This window comes from Equus asinus, chromosome 7 (assembly GCF_041296235.1).
Source record: "Equus asinus isolate D_3611 breed Donkey chromosome 7, EquAss-T2T_v2, whole genome shotgun sequence".
NCBI classification, from domain to species: Eukaryota; Metazoa; Chordata; class Mammalia; order Perissodactyla; family Equidae; genus Equus; species Equus asinus.
Genome location: NC_091796.1, coordinates 31,639,400 through 31,655,445, shown reverse-complemented (window position 1 = coordinate 31,655,445; position 16,046 = coordinate 31,639,400). Strand labels below are relative to the sequence as shown.

At 35.4% G+C, this 16,046-nt stretch overlaps 1 protein-coding gene across 2 annotated transcripts in view; it reads right to left on the bottom strand.

Moving 5' to 3' along the window:
- The window catches only part of RIT2 (Ras like without CAAX 2), a 346,591-nt gene that overhangs the window by 205,103 nt on the left and 125,442 nt on the right, over nt 1-16,046 (bottom strand). The window lies entirely within an intron of this gene.

The following is a 16,046-nucleotide window of genomic DNA, read 5'->3' as shown; positions in this document are numbered from 1 at the left end:
ATAGCCAAGGACTCTTAGGGACAATAAAAGCCTGGATCTGGCCTCATGTTGGTTAATTGGCATCAGCTGAGAAGTGGAATAGTTTTAAGTGATACATACATTAAACATTTTATATTCATTTAAAACATACAAATGTATGTTCATCTCCCAATCTTTGACGGCGAGCCAACACACCCCTTTTCAAAAATAAGTCTGCCAAATGGAGTCTTATTTTTGCAAAAAACATTCATAATGCATCATTCGTGTTTTAAAGTTTTGATATCTTTAAAGCAAAGCAAGAATTGAAGACACTAGTGAATTCATCTGAGTTCAGATTCATAAATTCTTAATGAGAATTTTTTAATCATCTTGCCCACCCCTATTTTAATGATGATTTGTGAGATGGGGGAGCAGAGAATCATCATTAACATACTATTTTGAAACACTCCACTTAGTTTAAATGTTGACTCTCTTGTCACAATATTTATCAGTTGATGTAACTTACTTAAATTATATAATTACAAAATTATGTACAACTGGGATAAACTGGTTGGGGAGCAAACTTCACCAACTCTTGGTAAGCATACTGGGGAGAGTCAAAGTTCATGTGGAATAGAGCAATGAGGCTGCCAGGAGCTGTCCGTATGATTTAGAGAGGGAGTAGGGGCCACTGGTTAGCCTGGTGGGTGAAATAAAGAGAAGCCTGGTTAAAAGAGATCCTACTGTAACAGGGAGCAAGAACAGAGTAAGGTATTCCGCCATGGGCTCTGGAAACCAGGGACTGCCCACTTTTACAAGGCAAAAAATGGTGTGTTAAAAATGAGTTTCTTATAAAAGCTTTATTTCAAGAGCAGCAATTTGCGACTGTTGCAGGTTTATAAAGTTAGATCTACATTTCTGTTTTCAAATGTAATTTTGCAACAGCATTTCAGCAATTCACATCTATTGTTCTATATAGGGCTGAGGGTCTGAATCTGTTTTGTTGCAGAATATATAAAAAAATATTGACCAAGGTATTTAGCCTTTCAATGCCTATAAACGCATTCAGAAACTAGAAATGCTCTTTTCGCTGGTTCCAGGAGCTGGGATAAGTATAATATCATTTCTGATTAGCATAAAAAAGTATCAGCATTAGCATAAAAGTATCAGCAAACTAGAGTGAGCTAATACAATAACATAGCCCATGCTTACAGTACCTAAACAAACTAGGAGTGCTTTTCATAAAAATTAGGGAAAAGCAATATAATCCTACAAAATAACAATATATAATTTGATCATGAAAAATGCTAAATGTCAGACCATGACTAGATCATAACGATACTGCCAAGTTTGTCACTCTGGAACATTTCCCCTGATCTTATTTCTATGTCTGAAATGACTCTGGAGTGAGCTACATCTCTCCCTCCACCCAGCCATGCTACTATCCTGTGCCTGGAATTATGTAAAGGCCTCTTAATGATCTTCCAACAATTTATTCCATCTCCTTACAGTTCTTTCTCTACACTATTTCAGGAGCATTTGAAAATACAACCCTGATTTTATTATTCTTCCTCAACAACTTCCCATTACTCCTGGAATAAAATTCAGAATAATTAACCTGGCTTGGTATGACCAGACTGACTTCTTTAGCCCTGTCTTGTCACGTGACCCCCACATGATCCCTGTCTGAGAAGTACTGGGCATCTCTTAGTTTGCAAACCTACCATCTTCTGCCCTGGTACAGACACCCCCACCTGCCAATCCTTGTACCTGGAATGGTTTTAATTTTTTCCGCTCTATCTGCTTCATGAACTCAAACTCATGTCTCAAAGCCTTTGCTAAGCTTAACCCTTTACATTAGGCAAGTTCCTTTTGCACAATTTCAATTACTCATTTAGCTTAGTTTAGTTTAGTTTTGTTTATAGATTTTTCATCTGTCTTCTGCATGACAGGCTCCATGAGGTAAGAGTCCGTCTCTGCTTTGCTCATCCGCTTCCTTGTGTCCAGTTTCATGTGTAAACGTCGTAGTCTCTTAATCAAAATTTGCTGAATAATCAGGTATTTTTACTGTTTACAAGACAATTTAGGGTCTTTTTGTTTGGCTTTTTAATTGCTAGAGTTAAAAACTGCAGGAAATTTGTCAGTATTAGGACATAGTCCATTTTAAGATGACAAATAAAATGCTTTCATGACTTTAAAAAAATTGAAAGTGAAACCTCATTTCTGATTTCAAGTATTAAAATACACAAACAGATATGTTATACATAAAATATACATAATAAAGATAATATACATAAAATGATAAGTATGACAAGTTATGTACCATTGCTCTTCAACCCTACAGTTGAACAGCTACAGCTTTCACTGTAGATCCTAAACAGACACTAAATTTAAAATGACAGCTTTGTGGCTTATTGAAAATTTTTATATGCCAGTCTACTCTCTGGGATTTACATGTTAAGAGGCATTCATTCTATTTGGAAGCAAACAGTATTGAAGGCCCAGGCTAGAAGCTCGCTATTGTCATAATTCTCTAATGGTCATTTGTCACATTTTGGTCATTGTACTCCATTTAAGATTAATTCATGTGATGAAATTGTGCATTAATAAAAGTTCATAATTTACTTCCACTATGAACCACTGCTTAGAGGCTTACCTTTTCAAAGGGAATCAAAACCTCGTGAAGACATTACACCTTATGGAAAAAAAACTGAGTTATTCACCTTATGCTCATATGAGTTTCTGAGAAATTTCTGAAATGATGACTAGGGAGATCACTATGCAGCCTTTGGTGATGCCATTAGTTGGTATCTCTTCACTAAAGTAAATTCAGCAAAAGAGAATTTTCAAGAAAATATGAATGACAATATAAACCCTACCAAACAGGTAATGAGATAAAAGAGGATATTTTGAAAAGTGAATATCAATAGCAAATAATCAGAATGTTCATGTCTATAGAGTAATTGGAATGTCTCAAGCCCTGTTCAAACTTCATGGTAAGTTTCCAAGGACACAGAATCTTCATGAAGTTGCACTGTTCTGAGAATCACTCAGAAAGAAACTTAAGACTTATCACAGAAGTCTACATTACCTAACATCATTAGTAAACTTACGTGGGCAAACTTACATATGGAATTCAGAAGATTCTGGGCAAATTCTTTGAGTTATTGCCAACATTTGTAGTAGTATTTATAAATGGTCATGAGTCTGAGCTGAAGATTGATATCAACTCTACAATACTAATAAGATGTGAAGATATTTCCAAACTATATTTTCTTAACAGAACCTATTCCAATGGTGTAGGCTAGCACATATTCATCAAGATTATATATAGTTTGCTATTACCAGCAAATATGTTGACTAGTATGTTATTTTTTTCTCACAGAAGGTATTGCTCATCATTCCCTCAGGATACAGGAAAAATCATCTTTGTTTAATTAAACTTATTTCTCAAAATATCATACATATGCATATTTTTAATCAATCATTTTTCTTCTAGAGGTTTTTTAATGTATAAAATTACTCATTTGATAGTTTTTTGTTTACTATTTATGATCCTCATGTTTCTCAGTGCATCTTAGTCTGACTTGTAGGATCCCAGATGTGGTGCCATATTTCAAGACTATATTATTCATGGGATGAACAGACAATATAGCTTTGGGGATTATTTTAAAAGTTATTCTGGCTTATATGGTTTATACATAAAAGAATAAAATAATCAGAAGCCATAACTGTTATAGTCACTATATACCCAGCTAACATTAATGCCAATTCTCTACTGTAAGAGCAATTCAAGAATTTCAGTTTTTCTTGAAGCAACTCAAATTCTGCATTGTCTTTATTATCTCAAAGATTCATAAATGGTCTTGTTAGAAATATTATTAAAGTTGTTACCAGCTTCTCCAGAGGTAGAGTTTGGAAATGACTGCACAGTAAGGCAGGTCAACTTATAGCTGGCCATATCAACTCAGGTTCAACAGAGGAATGCTAAATCCCTAATATGATTTCACTCCTATTGAGAGTTCTCATCAAGACCTAGTTAAAGCTATTCAAGACTCAAGCAAGCTTACTCTAAGACTACCCCTCTGCTGACTGACTTTCAAATGTAACCACACATTTCTCTTATCTACAATAGGAGTGTAAGATCAAGGTAGGAACAGACATGGCACTTATGACCAAGTCACGAGAATAGTTGTATCATGATCATGTTGATCTATGGTGAAGACATGGCCCCATGAATGATTTGACTCCACAGTTAAATTTTATAAGCATAACCCTGGAGCCACCAGGTGTATTGCTGTTTAGACTACATTTCATTTGGTCTCACCAGAGCCACAAAATGAAGGAAGTAATATTTTTTCTTTAACTACCGTAACTACTAAATGAAGTTGTAGGGGATGGAGAAATATTCTTCTACCTTTCTAGGTTCTTTTGGCTGGCCTAAGAATTAAATTGACATAGGACAAAATAATATGAGGATGTCAAACAAATTTAATAACGTGTGTATATGGAGAAACCCAGGAAAACTGAGTAACTTACTAAAATGGCTGAAGCCACCACCTTAAATACCATCTTCAGCTAAAGACCAAGGAGGATGTTGGGGGTAGTGGTTTGGGAATTCAAAGGAGAAGAAGGCAATTCACATGGAAATGGAAAAGCAATTGTTTGGTAAACAAATGTTTACCATACCTTACAAAGATAATGAGACATGGGGAAGACTTTGATGGAATGGGCTTTGCTAGGTTCCTCTTTGTCTACCACACCTAGTTCATATTATACTATAATTATAGTATAATATAATATCCATGATATTAATTCCTTCCTGAAATAGACCTTCTATCTCAAATTCTTTTAGGCAGTTAGGGGGAAGTTCAAAGTTTCTTTCTGAGCCTTTTGTTCTTAAAAATAATCATGCCAAAGAGACAAATTTTGAGGTAGAAAATTCTGCTGCCCTACAAACTCATCTGATATTTTGATACCAATTAGTAGACTAGCCTCCCCAAAAGGCATTTGTAATGGTTAATTTTATGTGTCAACTTGACTAGGCTAAGGGATGCCCAGATAGCTGGAAAAACATTATTTCTGGGTATATCTTTGAGGGTGGTTCTAGGGGAGATTGACATTTGAATTGTTGAACTGACTAAATAAAATGACCCTCTCCAATGTGGGTGGGCATCACCCAATCTGTTGAGGGCCCAAATAGAACAAAAGGGAGGAAGGGTGAATTGGCTTGTTGTCTGCTTGAGCTGAGACACCCAACATCTCCTGCCCTCTGACATTGGAGCTCTTGGTTCTTGGGCTTTTGGACTCTGATTGTGACTTACACCATCAGGCCCCCAATTCTCAAACTTTTGCACTTGAACTTACACCATAGGATTTGCTGATTCTCCAGCTTGCAGACAGCAGATTGTGGAGTTTCCTGGCCTCCATAATTGCATGAGCCAATTACTATAATAAGTCTTCTCATATATATATATATATCTAATTATCCTATTAGTCCTGTTTCTGTGGAGAATACTGACTAATACACTATTCTCTCAGAGGGGAGAGATGGCCTGCCTTCTACATAGAAATGGCACCAGAGTTCCTGTAAACATATTGGTTCCATTGACTTCCTGTAGTTTAATGAGAAGATGATTTTGGCTGGATTTAGCTCTCTATAGATTTTTAGACAAAAATGACTTTCTTACTCATGTCATGCCTATTTTTGTTTTTGGTGAGGAAGTTTTGCCCTGAGCTAACATCTGTTGATTAACCTACAGAACTAACATCTGTGCCAGTCTTCCTCTATTTTGTATTTGGGATGCCTCCACAGCATGGCTGATGAGTGGAGTAGGTCCATGCCTGGGATCTGATGCGAACCTGGACCACCAAAGCAGAACACACAGAACTTTAACCACTTGGCCATGGGGCCGGCCCTGTGTCATGCCTATTTTTTATAGCTCTATAACTCAACACTTTTTCTGTGAAATTTTAGGTATGAGAGTAAAGGAGAAAAAAGTTTAGGAGTGAGTGTGGGTAGCATAAAGGCAGACCTATACCAAACTCATCCAGGAAACCTGCCCAAAATAAAATAGTCAGTCATTCTACAAGGAAGCACTTTGGGTTTCCCAGAACAACAACTTGATTTTGAAATCAAAGTTGGATATCTGCAAAGAAAAGTAAAAGCACTTTGCATTTTATCGTAAATGGGGCTTTCCCGCATTACAGTAGGAAAAAAAATAAAGAAAGTGGGAGTGGGAAACCCACTTAAATGGTTTCAAAATTATTTTTATCCTTTGAAGAACTCAGTTTATGAGCCATTAAAAATATTACCGATAAAAATGCATTTTGAATTTCCATTAGACAAGATGTTATAGCTTTCATTTGAAACTTGAACTTATCCAGGATGAGAGAACAGCATTTTTGGATAATAAGCTGAAAGAAACAGATAATTGTCAGAGCAACTCACAGAAGTATTATGTTCAGGATCTGAAAGTGTGTTTATCTGAAGAGAATTTGGGAGTCAAACAGCTTTGCTTCAAAGCTGAAAGGAGGGTGCAAAATTTTTGGCTTAGGGGCCTGGCAGGAGAAATATGTCTTTTAATTTCTTTTGTGTTTTGTTTTGTTTTTTGAGGAAGATTAGCCCTGAGCTAACTACTGCGAATCCTCCTCTTTTTGCTGAGGACGACTGGCCCTGAACTAACATCAGTGCCCATCGTCCTCTACTTTATACGTGAGACACCTACCACAGTATGGCTTTATGCCAAGCGGTGCCATGTCCGCACCGGGGATCCAACCCAGCGAACCCCGGGCCACCGAGAAGCAGAATGTGGAAACTTAACCACTGCGCCACCAGGCCGGCCCCTGTCTTTTGATTTCTTAGTGATACTAAAGATACTTGTTAGCCTAGTGGGTGGACTCATCATTTAGTTTCACACTGTCGTTCTAACAGAGACCTAGACCCCCTATTACTTTGAATAATCTCTGAATGAGATGTTCATGATCACTTTTATTTACATTAAAAAGAATTCAGAATTCAGAGCATTTTTAGGATACAAATAAACTTAGTCTCCAGGATAATCCTATATTAAGTGGCTCCTCATCAAATTTTATTGATTAAAAGAAGTTTCTTACTCACTTTGAAGGCACTTAACAGCTCTAGGGCAATATATTGTCCAACTGTTTTGTCACAGTTTGTTTCCAGTTGCTCATTGAAGGAAAACTGGAATGCTATTTACCAGTACTTGGTCCAGCAAATAACCCAGGTTCCTTGAATGAGAGCTTTCCAGCAGCTCTGCTGCCTAATTGCAGAATTAATTTCTACTGGAGAAGTTTGGTTCCCCAAACTTCATCTGTTTCTGAATTTCAAGTGAAATGCAACATACTTATTTCCTAGGGCTTTGAAGATTCTTAGGAATAAGAATAGGCTTAACACAAAATAAGTTTATCAGGAGTCTTGTACAGCAGCAACAAAAAGCCAGACATATTCTTTTCTTCTCTAATTGATTTAAAAAGCTATATGATTAAGAAACACCTACAATATAGCCAACGAGACACCAGACATAGATGGTGATATAAAAGAAGACATGGTTCCTCACTTAAAGGATTTTTTAATCTTGTAAAGGAGACTAACTGACCTACTTAAATTTTGATGTGTTAGCTATAAAGTATGTAATATAAGGACTACTTGATATTTCCCAAGTGATTTTCTACTGCATTCTGTTTACCATACTCAGGATCTATAAGTCACTCCAGCCATAGGCATGTCCTTATTTCTAGGTAAGGCTTTTTTTCCCCTTATTATCATATATGTTCCCAACCTGCTGAACTGGGCTGTAAAGTATGGAAATACGATCTAGAAAGAAACATCAAGCTTCTTTCTTAACCCTTGATTTAGTTTCAATAACCCAGTTTTCCATTTCCTTTCCTCCGATTCCTGTCTCGACCCCTGGTATCTTTCCAGATATACAAGATGCTCCAAACACACTTAGAATCACTCTCACCTTCTGACTAGTCGCACAAAAGAACATAGAAAACAAGTTTTAACATCATACTATTGCTATATTTCTGAAGGAAGAAAAAAAAGAAGTCAAAGGAAAAGTTTTTATAAGACCTTTGGTTTTATCATCACAATGTCCTACTCCTAAATGTCTGTAGGAGAAGCATTATTACCCACTGGTTGTTCTTTTAACAGACTCAGAGATGGGAGTTGTGTGTATATATATATCTCCTCAGTGAAAGTATCAGTTTGTGGGGAGAAATTCTCCTGCATTATCCTTAACTGGTTATCATTTTGCCAGAGCAAACATCATTGATTTTTATTCTTAAACTTAATTGAGAGCTACTTTTACAACGCATTAGTGACATTTCTCTTAATGAACCGGGTACATTTTGCCTCTATTACTAAACTGAAAATTTCTTGAGGGCAAGAAACATTTTTCAAACTTGTTTGAATCTGTCATAGCTACTAGCACTGTTGACAGAACACTGTTCAGTTTCCAATACAATACATAATAATTCACTGTTGAATGAATGAACCAGTTTTGAGAATGATAGAATGTTAGAGAACAAAATGTCTTAAATAGCATTTAATTCATACTCTTTATTTAAAAAATGGGAAGAAAGTGAATTACAGAGACAATATATATTTTGTCTAATTCTACATTTCCCATTAATGTCTGATATGGGCAAAATACAGGTCATATTCGCAAATGTTTCATTCACTTTTACTGAGTACTTATTCTTAACTGGGTCCCAGCTTCATGATATAGCTGCATAGGAGTTACAGCAAGTGGTTTGGGCTGATGCTATTGTTCTTGCTAATTTGATCACTTATCAATTATATCATCTAAATTCTTTCCTGATGGAATAATTTATTGATAATGTAATACAAGGAAAAACAACAAACAAATATCCCTGATGGATAGAATTAGGGAAGGTAAACCCTTCGTGTAAGATATTGTAAAAGATACAAAGAATGAAAAAACGATAGTGGTAAACAAATTCTTGTATTGATGGCATTCTTTTTTTCAAATTCTTCCTTGATTTTACCATCTTGGGTTTTTAAGCTACTGTTCTTGCCAGTTTTCTGTACTAGGGGTTTTCAACTAACACCCTCTTAATCAAAATATCACTGACATTGTCAAAAAAGTAATATACAAATAGCAAGCATTACTAGTCATGAATAGTCCAATACTGTTCACAGAGATGGCTTTTAGAAAAGGCAATGTAGCCATATCACCTTGGGACTTCAGGAATGCCTCATGGGCATAGCACTAAGATTGGCATTTAGAAGCCACATACCCTTGGATAAGCCACTATCCTCTTCTGGGCCCCAAGGTCTTTATTTGTAAATAGAGGGAACTAAAATATGTGACCTCTAAAACCCTCTAATTTTAAATATTCACAATTATAGTTATTTACATGGATACGAAGTAGAAACATTTATGAATTGACCACAGAGTTCCTACTAAGGACTATTTTCAGTGAAAGATCTGTTTGCACAGTGGCCCAATGGTAATTATAGGATACAAAACTCTGGCATTGTCCACCATAAAAATGGAATACTGAAGGAAATGCTTTGAGTGATGAGGTCATTGAATGACATTCTGTTTTCTAGCTATTTCTATCGAAAGCATGCTTCAGAGAGTCTTGGTAGTCATTTTACTTAGCACATTTATGCTAAGTATAAATCAAATCTTTTTTTTTTTTAATTTGGTGGGTTTAGTTTTGAAATTGCCAAGTTTCAGCTCAAAATATAAATGATAAATATAAATCTTAATGTTCTACATATTGTATTGCTGAGTAATTAGATTCTTAAAACATGCTTTGATAAAGAACACTGACCGTTTATGAAAGAAAGCTAAAGAGGCGATGTGATTAAAGACATGGCAATGACATTTGACATTTCTTTCTTCAGTTTTGAGTCTAGAGTTCTTTCTTAAACACGTGCAAAAATAAAAGTGTAAGCTCTTTAAGGTAAGGAACCACAGAGATGTTATTTATTTTGTATCCCTGTGGAACAATGAGTCCAATGTTGTAAATCTATGGATGCCCAATTAATCATGTTGAGACTGTGAGATACACACACACACAGATATGTACAGACTTATAATCTCACATAGTTGCATCTCATGTACACTGAGTCACTAACGACATTGAGATTGACCTCTGAATCGTTTATAGATTTGTATACAATTCATGGTCTAGTTATTTTTTCCCTGAGACAATAGAAATTTATCTTTAAAGCATCACTTAAAAGTGGTCATCTTGTAGAATTATTTTTTAATTACACATTTTTGTCTTATTTAGCAGAAAATCCAAAATATAATTTCCTGTTCACTTAATAATATTATTTATGAATATCATTATTGCACCTAGCTATAGAAATGCCTGCTTTTACAGAAAATGACCCCAGACTTACATCCTTCTAAAATGTTTTTTTGTGTTTCATCTTGTATTTTAAAATAAGTTTCTCTTGATCCTAAACTATAGGTTGTCATTTTATTTTACTATAAAAATATTTGCTTCTAGAAATACACTTCTGAAAGTTTGGTTCTAAAAGTCATAAACTGAAAAAAAAATAGGTAATCAGCATCTTATTTCTGGCTCTAATGTCAAATAGACTGAGAATGAGAATCCAAGAGTCTTCCTTGTCGTGAGAAAGTTCATAGAGAACACAGGAAACTTTATTTTATGAAACTTTTTGACATTTGTTTTGGCTACTAAGAATCAGTTTTGTTTGGTTTCTGGTCTGTGGTCTTATTTTTACAGTGGTTTGCTTTCCTGCCTTTTATATTTAAATCACAGGTGGTTTTATAGCCATGTTTTAGGGCCACCTTGATGGAGAAGAAAGATTAATAGTTTGTAGTTAATTGGATAATGCAAACAGCACTTTTGAGTGAAAGGTAGTGCTAAAAAAGAAGACTGTTAATTGATCTACACCAGGCATCAACTAGGAATATTCTTATAAAATCAAGATTCATGACCACCCTATTTGCAGTAATGTTAATAGTGAATTGTTTTCAAGTGTTGCAGACCCAACACAATGGATGACCATGACATTGGCCCATTTTCCCAAGATCAAAGGCTATGATTAAACTGTATCAATTCAGGACATGTGTCAGGTTGTGAACATGCTCTGTCTTTTCACATTTAGAGTTGGATTGACCTTTGTTGATTCCCTAATGACCATGCTTACAGTATTAGTATGCACTTTAATCTCTGGCTGTATTTTTACCTTTGTAAAATGTTTTCTTTTATGTTTTCTTCATATATTTCTGATTGTATAGCAAGCCCTTCAGATAAAGCCTTATTTCTAGAGTTAAAATAGTTTCTTAGGGCTGGCCAGGTGGCATGGCAGTTAAGTTCCTGAGTTCCACTTCAGCCACCTGGGGTTCACTGGTTTGGATCCCCGGCACTGAGCTACACACTGCTTATCAAGCCATGCTGTGGCAGGCGTACTACATATAAAATGGAGGAAGATGGGCACGGGTGTTAGCTCAGGGCCAATCTTCGTCAAAAAATAAAGTTTCTTACAATGTGTCTTCTTTCTAGAAGGACTAGGTGGAGGTGATACCTGCATGGTGTAATTTGAAAGGTATGTGAAAGGAACACACATTTGAAGATTATAGTATAGGACACCTGTGTTAGAGTGTGGTGTTGGGTAGGCAGCAGTGAGGATAAGGATACTGGAGGAGGTAAGAGAAAGACAGCAGAAATCTCTAGACTTCCTTAATGCCCAGCTCCCAATATATCTAATTGAAGACAACCGTTGTCAAATTGAAGATTGGGAGCATTCTTAGAGGCACCATGTCTCATGCTTTTCAACTTTGATGTGACCTTGCCTGCACCCACTCTTAGTGAATTACCATCTATCAAATAATCAAACCTATTAAAATGTAATAAGAGCTGACTGAAGAAATGGGGAATGTGCCTTGACAATAGGATATAATTAGTGAGACGCTGTCCTAAATAACACTCTAACAGGAACTCTTGGTCATCTCAGAACTTTATATGCACTTTGAGAACAATTCTAGCCCAAGTTTTATTGTCTTGAATACTAAAGTACTCACAACCTTTGGTGGGATGAGATGATTCCTGACCAAGGGATCAAGCCATAAAGCATTCCCTTTAAGGATAAACCACATACAGGGGGAAAAAAAAAAACCCAATAAGTTTGTGGCTAAAAAGCAATTAAAGCTTTCAGAGAAGAATTATATAAAAATCAGGCTAGTAGGAATTGAGAAAATCACAATCTGGAAGAGACTTTAAATACAATGCTCTCATTTCATAGAGGAGTAAATTAGGTCCAGATTGGATAAAGGACTTGCTTTGACTGCAGAGATGGTTAGGCTAAGTGAGATGCCAATTACAATTACATTTCCCATTGCTTCAGAATACTTTAATCCAGGCAGTAGCCAGGTGTTGGGGGCAATGCCTAGATCTAGGGAATTTCGGTGATATTAGCACATCAAAAAAGTAGAATCTGGAATATGTGGAGGAGAATTACTTTTATTAGTTCTAATAAGGATAAAGATGATTCAATACACTTGTCATTAAGTTAAATTTACTGTATATATTTTGTTATAGGTTTGTTTAATTATGCTTATCAATTATAAAAAACAAATGAACCCTCTCTTCTACTATTGATTTAGATAATATATTTTTTTTGTTGTTTTTGTGTTTAGGCCAGGACAAAAAATAATTTAGGCATAGGAGATAACCAATTACTAAAATTTGTATACTTTTATGATACTTGTTATCACAACTTGCTGCAATTTTTAATTTAGTGTCCTCCTACTGCCCAAACCTCAAGCATTTGAGAGTAGAGACTCAATTTTGCTCTATTCTGCATTTTTTTGACCTAGGATAGTACTTGGTACACACTAAGGGATTCTATAGGAGAACTGAAATAGGAAAGAACTTGAATGGGAGTGTAGATGGAGTCAAGAAAGCTGGCTCAAAAGCTTGCTGTGTTGCCTCAGATAAATCACTTAATCTCTATGAGCCTTATATGTTCCATTTATAAAAGGAGTAATATATTTTTTTCCAAGGGATAAATCTGAGACAAGTAGGTAGAATCTATAGAGAGGAAAATTTTAGCTCATTGCAAGAAAACACTTTCTAGCAATTAAATCTTCCTAAAAGCTCTCCTTATCTGCTTCCAGAAGCAGAGTACCTAATCACTTGAAGTGACCAAACATAGGTTTCATGAGCATTTGGTGGGAGCATTGGGCATTGAAAAAAGAACCGTAACACTGGAAGAATGGTTAGGGTAAAAGTCCTTTCCAACGTGAGCTTTGGTGATGGCCCCTTTGTCCCATGGGATTACTGAGGCTTTACAAGTCTATATGCATAGCACAAACACTGAAGCACAGTGGGACTTAGCCCAAGTATAAAATTGTCTCCAAAAGGAGAGCCACTTCATTTCTTTGCATAACATTTTACTCAAATTTTAGGGGGTCACAGTAATAATAACTTTTCTATCTATTTCCTGGGTTTGTTGTAAAGATAAATTTCAACAAGTGTTAAAAAGTAAAAGTACCAAAAGAACACAACATGTATTACTAAAAATATTTCAATGGTATTGTCTCCTAGCCCCCACAGGGGCTTGGATTTTGTTGACTCAGCTGTATAGACTTTCTCTTGCATGTGAGAGTATAACAACTGATTGGGAACCAACAAGTCACCCTCTTTTAAGCCTGATGTATTCCTGATGTATGTTTGGCTGCAGTTGAGACTGGCTTAGAAAAATACTTAATAGTATGCAAATGTAATAATTCTATCTTTTTAATTGTATATTTGCAAGTTTTTCATTCTTTTCAGAGCACAGAGTCTCAGAGCTAGAAAGCACTTCAGTGAATGTATGCAGATTTGTCTCTCATCACTCACCACTTCCCCCACAAACATGTAGTATTCTCCATCTCTAGCCATACTGAACTAACAAATGCTCCACTATGCTGGATCGATCAGCTATTGCCACAAAAATGCTGCATGGCAAACCACCTCAAATGTAGGGACTTGAACCAATTCCTGTTCATGATTTTCTAAGTCTATCTGGTGGCTGGAGCAGATCTGCTTCAGGCTGTGAGTGGGCTGGGCTTTGTTCCAGTCTTGGTTTGGGTGTAGGTCTGCTCCACATTCTTCCTCATTCTCCTGGGGCCAAGGACTACCTAACTCATGCTCTTCTTTTTGGGTATAGCAAAAACATCCTTATTACCTCATGAGACCTTGGCCCGGAACTAGCAGATTGCCTCATCTGCCTACATTCCATTGACCTAAGCAGTAACACGACCAACCGTACACCACTGGGGAGGAAAATCATCTCCACTATTCACGATTACATTAGCACCACAGTTGGGACCAGGTACACATTCATACATACTTGTAGACTAAAAGAATATTCTAAAAATGAAGGATTTTCCTTTCTATCAAAGCATAATTCTAGCTGAGTATTTTCATGGATATAAGTTTGCTATTTTCCAAAGCAGTCATTTTTGGCTTGAGGATTTTAGTTGTTACAAATACCTTATTAGGTTGAGTGAAATTTAACCTACTCAGACATCTTCCAATTTGGCCTAAAGTTTCCCTAAAAGAAAAAGCGCACTTTCCCTTGGATATGACAGCTCTTTCAAATAATAGAAATAATTTTTCCATTTGAAGTATCCCCAATAGTTTCAACAGTTTCCCCCCCTGTAAGTCCACTATCCCAATGTCCCTGGAAACAAACAACTTTGTTAATATATAGATTTCAAACAGTCTTGATATATCTTATAAATATAGAAAGAGATCACCTACATCCAGTGGCTTGTACATTATCAATATTTCAATTAATGTTGTTAATTTTTAAATAGTTTCATCAAATAGATGAAATAATAAAACACGTTTTGGAAGATATTAATTTGTTTAAGTACAAAGGAAAATAATATAATGAAGACCTGTGTACCCATGACATAAGTTTTCAACTATTAACATTTTCTTGTATTTAATTAGAACTTTTATAAAATATAAACCATTATAATAGAGTTGAAGTCCACTTTGTATCTCTCTCCTTTCCTGTTAAGGGGTAAACACTAGCTTAAATATATCATAAACATTTATCATCTTCTAAGCCAAAAAGTAAAACTTTGCATACATCAAATAATCAATCTTCTACAGACCACGTTCTTCACAATTAGATTAGAAATCAATAAAAAAATAAACAATGTGTGTGTGAAAAGAATGCCTACTCATATTGACTACAGCATTCTATTTAAGTTAAATGTGTTTTCAAATCTGCTACAATTATACTACATTTTGATCCAACGCTCACTGACAGAGGTGCATTAAAATTTCCAACTATATATGATTTTGGATTTATATATTTTTCTGTATAATTCTCTCCATTTGACCTGGATATTATATACTAGAATTTTTTCATGATTTTGACGATTTTTTTCATTACAGACTGACACTTTTATATCGTAATAATGTTTTTTGCCATAAAATCTATTTTGTCTGATATTATACAGGTATTCCTGCTTTAGGTTTGGTTACTTTCAGCCTACATTTTTCTAATCATTCTTTGATTTTCCACCTTTCTGTACCTTTATGTATCTTTTAAACCAAACAAATATACGTTAGTTTTGTTTCTTTATTTGTATGACCTCGACAATACTTGCCTATTCTGGAAGAGAGATATCCATTTCCATTTATTTTGGTTCCTGATATGTTTATATTTGTATATTATATTATGTTTTCTTTTTACCCTGTTTTTCCTTCTTTCTCTTATGCTGTATATTTTATTAATAATTCTTTAAAATTTATTCTTCCCTTTCCCCTCTGCTAGTTTTTAAGTTATAGTCTTTAAGACTTCATTTTTTTAGAGCTGTTTCACATTTACAACAAATTAGAGAGTTATATGTTTTATGTCTGGAGTTTAATAGATATGTTTATATATATATATATATATATATATATATTTTTTTTTTTTGCTTGAAGAAGATTAGCCCTGAGTTAACATCTGTACCAATCTTCCTCCACTTTATGTGTGGGTTGCTGCTACAGCATGGCTAATGAGTGGTGTAGGTCCTCTCCGAGGATCTGAACCCATGAACCCGGGCTGC